The 7,048-nt window shown below is 43.9% G+C and overlaps 1 protein-coding gene across 1 annotated transcript in view; it reads right to left on the reverse strand.

Annotated features, from left to right (window-relative positions):
• Chst9 (carbohydrate sulfotransferase 9) overlaps positions 1 to 6,412 on the reverse strand; it is a 300,534-nt gene extending 294,122 nt beyond the window's left edge. Inside the window, exon 1 of the mRNA XM_008847654.3 lies at positions 6,190 to 6,412. The gene's annotated coding sequence lies outside the window, so the exon portion shown is untranslated. The remainder of the gene's footprint in view (positions 1 to 6,189) is intronic.
• Positions 6,413 to 7,048: the final 636 nt, after the last annotated feature.

Raw genomic sequence — 7,048 nt, forward strand, 5'->3', positions numbered from 1 at the left:
ATCAGCTCTGACTTCACTGTGTGTTCTAATGAAGTCATCCACCAGCAGTCCAGTGAACTGTACATTATTACACATTGCTTTTGTGTCAGTGTTCCTTTTAACTACAGATATATTCACTAACTCTATTAGTTGTGGATTACAGTTCAGAATATCAATAAGGAACATAAAATATTTGTTATTTAGATCAGATAGGACTTAACCTATACTATAGAACACATGAAATCCTGTGGGGGGCTATGGGGCACAAAGATGAGGGAGGGGGTCTAAATTTGATTAAGATCTACTACATGAAATGCACAAAAACGCAATACAATATATTTCTAACGAGAAGGTAGAGACTAAGAAGGCCAAGGTCTGTATGTGATGTCCAGTGACTATTCAATGTCTGAGAGAAGGCAGTAAATCACAAACTTCTGCTTAATTAATATCTCTGTACCATTTCAACTCCTAGCTCCTCTGAACTAGTGAAACTGTGGTGGGCACAAAGTATTAACTCCCTCACCTACCTAACTATGCAACTTACTACACAGGAGCTAGATAAGGAGTGAGTCAGATCAGGTGTTTTGTTTCTTCTCTATGACTTGCTACCAGTGCAACTTTTAACAATTCACCATGAATCCTCTGGACCCCCATCATTTCCGTAAGCACAAAAGTGCAGTAAATTACATTTAAGTCCTTTTCCACTCTGTAAAAAATGCATAATTTTGATTCTAATACTTCAGCACTGACCAGAAGAAATTGATTCCCATAATAAATGTATTATACACTATATCCCATGGGTCCCAATTTTTATGTTTCCAACCACAACATTTCCTTTAAAATACTCCAGTCTAGTCTTTAAAAAATGCTATGCCGTATAAAAGTTGAGAATGTATCCCTCTGCTTCCAGCAGTGAGCGCATTTATTATGAAAACATCGTCTCCATCCTGAAGGCCACATCTGCTTTTCTATTACCATTCTCTTCACATCCATAAAAGTTACAATTTGGCTGTGATTCTTGACAAAAAACCGATCTTGTCTGCCTTTCCAATCATTTTCTTTTGGCATTTCTAACCTTTGACACAAAGGTTTCCTAATTCTAAGTGTCCACAGAACCCACAACTCCACAAAATCTATATACAACTAAACCCTGACTATAAACAAGGCATTTAACTGCAACTGCTATGGTGTGAATCAGCTTCTTGTTCAAGTAACTATTTCATCCACAACAATTTTGCCCTAGAGCTTTTGAAAAACACAATAGAAATCTGTTAAATTGGCAGTCCTGCTGAACTAACCGGGAACACGGTAACAATGGATGCTTGAGAGCTTCTCTCTGATGAAATGTGTTTTTGATTTGAAACATAGGTACAGAGATCAAATGGACCAAACCCCTTATTCAGATGGCTTCTTACTGTCGGTGCTTTTGCAAAGTGCTTCTACAAGGCTGAAGTATGTCGCTGAACACCACACACAGGCGTAGGCCTTAGGAAACATTTCAAACTCCGATTTAGTTACGTCTATAAATTAGTAGATTTCTGTAATTTTCAGGAACATCCACTATGATTTTTAGAAACATGTTACTAATCTCTGTTAGATCTGAAGTGCGATTGAAGTTCTCAAATTTTGACTAAACAACTCTTAGTTGGGGACTGGGGAGATGGCTCATTGGAGAAAGTGCTCCTTGTACAAGGAGGACTGAGCCCAGATCCCAGCACTCCTGTAAAAAGCTGGCTGTGGAGGCACCTGACTGTAATCCCAGCACTGGGAGGTAGAGACAGGCAGATCTCTGAGCTCACTGGACATAGGCAAGCCAATCAGTGAGCTTCAGGTTAAGTGAACAAACCTATCTCAAAAATGAAGGTGAAGAGCAATAGTCCAAGACACCCAATGTTGACCTTCAGCCTCCATGCATGCACTCCCCCACACATGTACACAAACATGCATACACCACACATATAAACAAAAAACTCTGATCTTTCCAGGAACAGGGCCAGTGCTTAACACGTATCAATTAAATAGATAGACAATAGAGTCTTGATTACCTTTCTGTGAATTACACATAATCTACTTCGAAGTTTTTGTACTGGGTTTGTTTCTGTCACCCAGCTTGTTTCTGGGCAAGATGCCCACCTGCCCCACCTCCTTAGAAATTGGTTTTGGTGTTTGAGGTATGTAAGCTCATTTAAAAATTAACCTAAACAAAAACAAAATAATTAGAAAGGCAATTTGCCCACAATAACAATGGAAATCTTTTTCAAACCAAACACGTAATGTATTCTGAAGACAAACACAAACGACTTTTTAAATAACCATGATTTTAGATTATCTTTGCCTCTATTCCTCTCATTAAGATGAATAATTCAGAGTGCCTACTATACATGGTAAAACAGCTTCCCCTCAATAATTCATTTTTAGTATATCGAAAAATAGGAGGTAACACATTCTTATGTAAGAAACAAAGATTAAATTAGACCATATTTTTAAAGGCAACTTTGCTTTCAGAATTATCTACAGTTTGGGTTCATTCTCTTCGGTATACTTCTGTTCCAAGTTAGAATTTTAAGATTTCAAAATCAGTGTAGTACAGGATAATACCTGCAGTAACACCGTCCCTCCTGTCCTGAGTTTTTACTGTTCTGCAAGATACCTAGTGTTTGCAATGCGAGCAAAATCACTACTACCTTTTTCCCCAAATTGTGAAAGCATTTTGGGATGTTGTGCCCAGATCCGAGTTAAAACAACTGTGCTAGGCATCTTCAGTTGTCAACCCGACACACCTGGGTAGAGGGAACCTCAGTTGAGAAATTTCCTCCATTGGACTGGCCTGTGGCCATGTCTGTGGGACATTGCCTTGATTGTTGAGCAATGTGGGAGGGCCCAGCCCACTGTGGTCAGCGCCACCTCTAGACAGGTGGGCCTGTGGTGTATAAGAAAGCAGGCTGAGCATGGACCAGAGTGCAAGCCAGTAAGAAGCTATTCTCCATGGTCTGCGCTTCAGCTCCTACCTCCAGGTCACGAGTTCCTGCCTTGGTTTTCCTTGATGATGGAATGTGAGCTGTAAGCCAGATAAAACCTTTCCTCCTCAAATTGGTTTTGGACAATGTTTTTTATCACAGCAATAGACAGTAACTAAGACAAAAATAGCCCTGACATTATGTCTATGATGAAGGACTTAATTTTGAGTGAGTAAAAAGCCCTAAGGGTTGGGGAGATAGCCCAGCTGGTGAATTGACTGTACTCACAAGTACATGGACACACACACCTTATGACTTTGAATTGGACAGTTTTTATTTTCTAATGACTTATTTAATTGAAAAATAAACATTCAGGGCTGAGGCGATGGCTCAGGTGAAGTATGAAGGATCTGTTTTGATCCCAAGCACCCAAAAAAAGGCAGGGCATGGTGTTGCCCTTTTGTAATTTCAGTAGTGCTAAGGTGGCAACAGGCAGACCTGGGGTCACTGGCCAGCCAGTGCTGCCTCATCGGAGAACTCCTAGTCAATAAGTGACCCTATCTCAGAAAAACAAAGTGGATGGTACGTGAGGAAGAACACATAAGGTTGTCCTGTCTTCTACATGGTACATGTGCATATATACCCTCGCACACCATATAGTTGCACACACATATACAAAAAAACCCACCCTTAAGATTGCAGCACCATTTACATAAAATGCTCCAAAATGGAAATTATCTGGAAACCACAAATCTCTCTTTAATGATGTTATGAATAAAATAGCAGCTATGAGTCAATTTGCCAATTACATACTAACTCATTCAGATGCCAAATATAAATACGGACTACCATGACCACACAACATTCATCTTCTACACAGTTTCCTATGCTATTCATGGATGTTAGTACTTGTGGGAGAAGTACTCTGGATTTCTTTGATCCAGCTCTCTTTTTTTCCCGTTTGTGTGTGTGGAGGGGTATGGGCTGGTGAGTGCACATACATGGAGGTCAGAGGACAACTAAAAAATTTCTCCTTCCACCATTGTGAGTCCCAGGAATTGAAACTGAACTCGGGTCATCAGACTTGACAGAAAACCCTTAACCCAGGGAACCACCTCACCAACCTAAGGTCTATTTAATTCAAAGTCTGGAATATTAAAACAGTTTCCTATTTTGTAAAAATTCCCAGGAAGTTGTCATGCCCAGAAGGACACCACACTCAGCCTATGAAGTCAAGGCCTCTTCATCCACAACCCCAGAGCATCAAATGATGCAGTTGTACCGGTGAAGGAAGGGAAAGGGTATCACTGGGAGGAGCTTGTAACTGCACTTATTTTTCAGCTTCTTTCTGTCAGCAACAAGATGGGTGAACAAAGCAATCAGACCCTCCAGGAGTATATGCCAGTCTTGGCTAGATGCTTCAGAACTTTTTTGATTTCTTCTTTGATTAAAACTCAAAGGAGAAGGGCTTATCAGAGGAGCCTAGCAGCCAAACACAAAAGTTGTCAAACCTGGGTCAACTCGGTATGTTGGTGTTTGGAATGTTCATGGAAAGGTGTGAAATGAGTATGTTTGGATACCTGTGAAAATAAAACATTGTGCTTTAAGTGAGTGGGAGAGAGAGAACAGATGGTTGGGAATGATTTAAAACATGCTTTTGGACTGTCACCAAGTCCCTGTATTACAAAATATGGTGTTTAGTTAGTACATATCAACATCTATATGCAAGGTACTCACTTTCTGGAGGATGCTACCATCATAAAGGAGACAGAAAAACAAATGTGATAAGAAGAAATTTCTTCTCATTTTCTCTAGGCACTCCATTGGTGCTATTTCTTATTGATGAAGGTGTTTCCCATTTGATCAGAAGATTTTAATTCTCCCTCAATTTAGCCATCTTTAAGTGTCCAGGTATCTTGTTTGAACACTTTGGGAAGAACTGAAAATTTGTTCTGTATTTCTGATTTATTTTGACTGAACCTCTTAACCTGATGAGCAATAATAAAATCTGGTAATCAGATACTTTTGCCCATGGAAAAAAATAACATTCCCCCATCCTATCCTTTGGTAGACAGGCATATGGTGTTATGAATATGAACGGGAAGTGGCAGGTGGCAGGGCTATTGAATCAGAGAGACAGATAAATATTAAATATGGTCACACTGTCTCTGTGAGTCTAAGCAAAGCCTGTGTTCTTTAAAGCAGTAGGATCTGGAACTGTGAAAATAAAACTGCATAGAGGTGTGGGGTTAAAATGAAGAAAAGTAGATACTGGTTAATAATTAACTTAATTACCAGGAAGGAAAAAGTAACTGCCAAAGGGAAGTTTCCTATCGAACCTCCATTGTGTTTTGATTTGGACCTGATGGTATAATGGGGAGAAAGTCAAAGAAACTCACACTTTGTGTTATTTACATCCAGTCTTTGCAGAACCCTGGGACTGATTCAGGAACAATTCTGAGGCAGGTCTGTAAGGACCAGAGGTGGTTCTAGCCTTCTTGTCTGAGAACTTAGTTGGAAATAACTCCTGACAGGCATCAAACAGAAAGAACAGCTTTCAGCCTCTCAGAAACATGCAGCTGGGTTCAGACCAGCAGAAGTGGGGCTGGGAATGGCGCGAAGGCAACAGAAATAGCAGCGATGACACCACAGTGCCCTTCGTCCTCTCGCCTGCGCCATATCCTAGGCTCACGACTCCTCTCCAGCCCTCCACACAGCCTGGGCTCAGATAATTCCCTCCCACCTGGCCCGCAGCCTAGGCTACAGGCAAGGTGGAGCTGAGTTTGGGGCTGGTGCAAAGGAAGCACCAAGTGCAGTGCGAGATGCTCATCTTTCTGCCAAATGAGCCGGAGGACCGGACAAACCGGCACTGGGAAACTTAAAACTGTTCCCTCTGGCGTCCTCTTTCCAAGCTCTGAGCGTCCGCACGCGGGTTTGGCAGCAGGATCCGGTAGTCCAGGGTGTCCCCATGGGGGCCCAGCAATCCAGCCCAGATGACTACCAAGTTCCTCCTGCATGTGTCTCCAAATTTCATCTTCCCGCCCACTGCACTTCCAGAAAAGTGGATGGAAGTGCGTTGAGGTGCCCTGAAGGGGGTGACAGGTATGAAAAGATGCCACCCTCGGTTCTCAGAGGCTAATTACCTGCAAAGGTATGGTGCAGGTCCCGCCCACCTAGAGCCGGCGCCCACCGCGCTGCTCAGCCTCATCCGGACCCCTGGGTACCGCGCATCCCCGAGCCCCAGTGGGGTTACCTCGCCGTCCCACGCGCCTTGAGGTCCCAGTCGGGCACAGCGGGGTTCCGGAAGGAAGGAGGAAACTTCCCCAAGCTCCGGGGCAAACTCTCGTGGACCGCTCCGCTCTGCGGGTGCGTCGGTGCGGGGAGAGGAGCCCCCGGGAAGCCGGGGCAGCCAGCAGTCTGGAGATCGCCCAGCCTGTCCCGGCGGGCTGGGGCTAAGGCGCCGCCTACAAGCCCGCCCGCTCCGGCCGCCGCCAGCCTCGCCCCCGCCGCCCCGCAGCTCCGCCTCCCGCCTTTATCTCCTTAGCCGCGGGCTGCCGGCCCTGCCCAATAAGGCTCAGCCTTTGTGGTCCGGGGGAGACTGAGTTCCAGCCCCAGTGCATCCCACGGCTGAAGTGCCTGCGGCCAGGCTCTCCAGCAAAATAACACCCAACAACAAACCTCTGCCCTGGTCCTTTCTAATGCACCTTCTGCTCTTCCCCCAGGACTGTCGGCCTCTCAAACTTCTAGACGCCAGCCCTGAAGGACAAGTCAGTAGGTGACTAGGTTATCGCCAAACTCTGGTCCTCAGAATTTCTCTGTCTTTAACAGGAAGGTGTGTTTGCTTCTTTGCTTGTTTTTCTACGTTACTTAGTTCAGCCAAGTGCTTGTAAGAACTCGCTCTGCAGTGGGTGGACAGCACCCGGTTTGTGGTGAAGGCAAAGGATCCCCTTAAAGTTGCCATTCAGAAAACCCGAGACCCAGGCTTTTCACACCATGCATTTCAAATTCAAGCAAGCTGGACTTGACAGCTTATTAAGGCTTCTGGAAAGACTAGGGAAAGGTTTTGAAACCATTAAAAGATAAGTAAATTGAGGTTTTAAAAATTAGCTCCA

The sequence above is a fragment of the Nannospalax galili genome, unplaced genomic scaffold (assembly GCF_000622305.1).
Source record: "Nannospalax galili isolate Female #2095 unplaced genomic scaffold, S.galili_v1.0 scaffold162, whole genome shotgun sequence".
NCBI classification, from domain to species: domain Eukaryota; kingdom Metazoa; phylum Chordata; class Mammalia; order Rodentia; family Spalacidae; genus Nannospalax; species Nannospalax galili.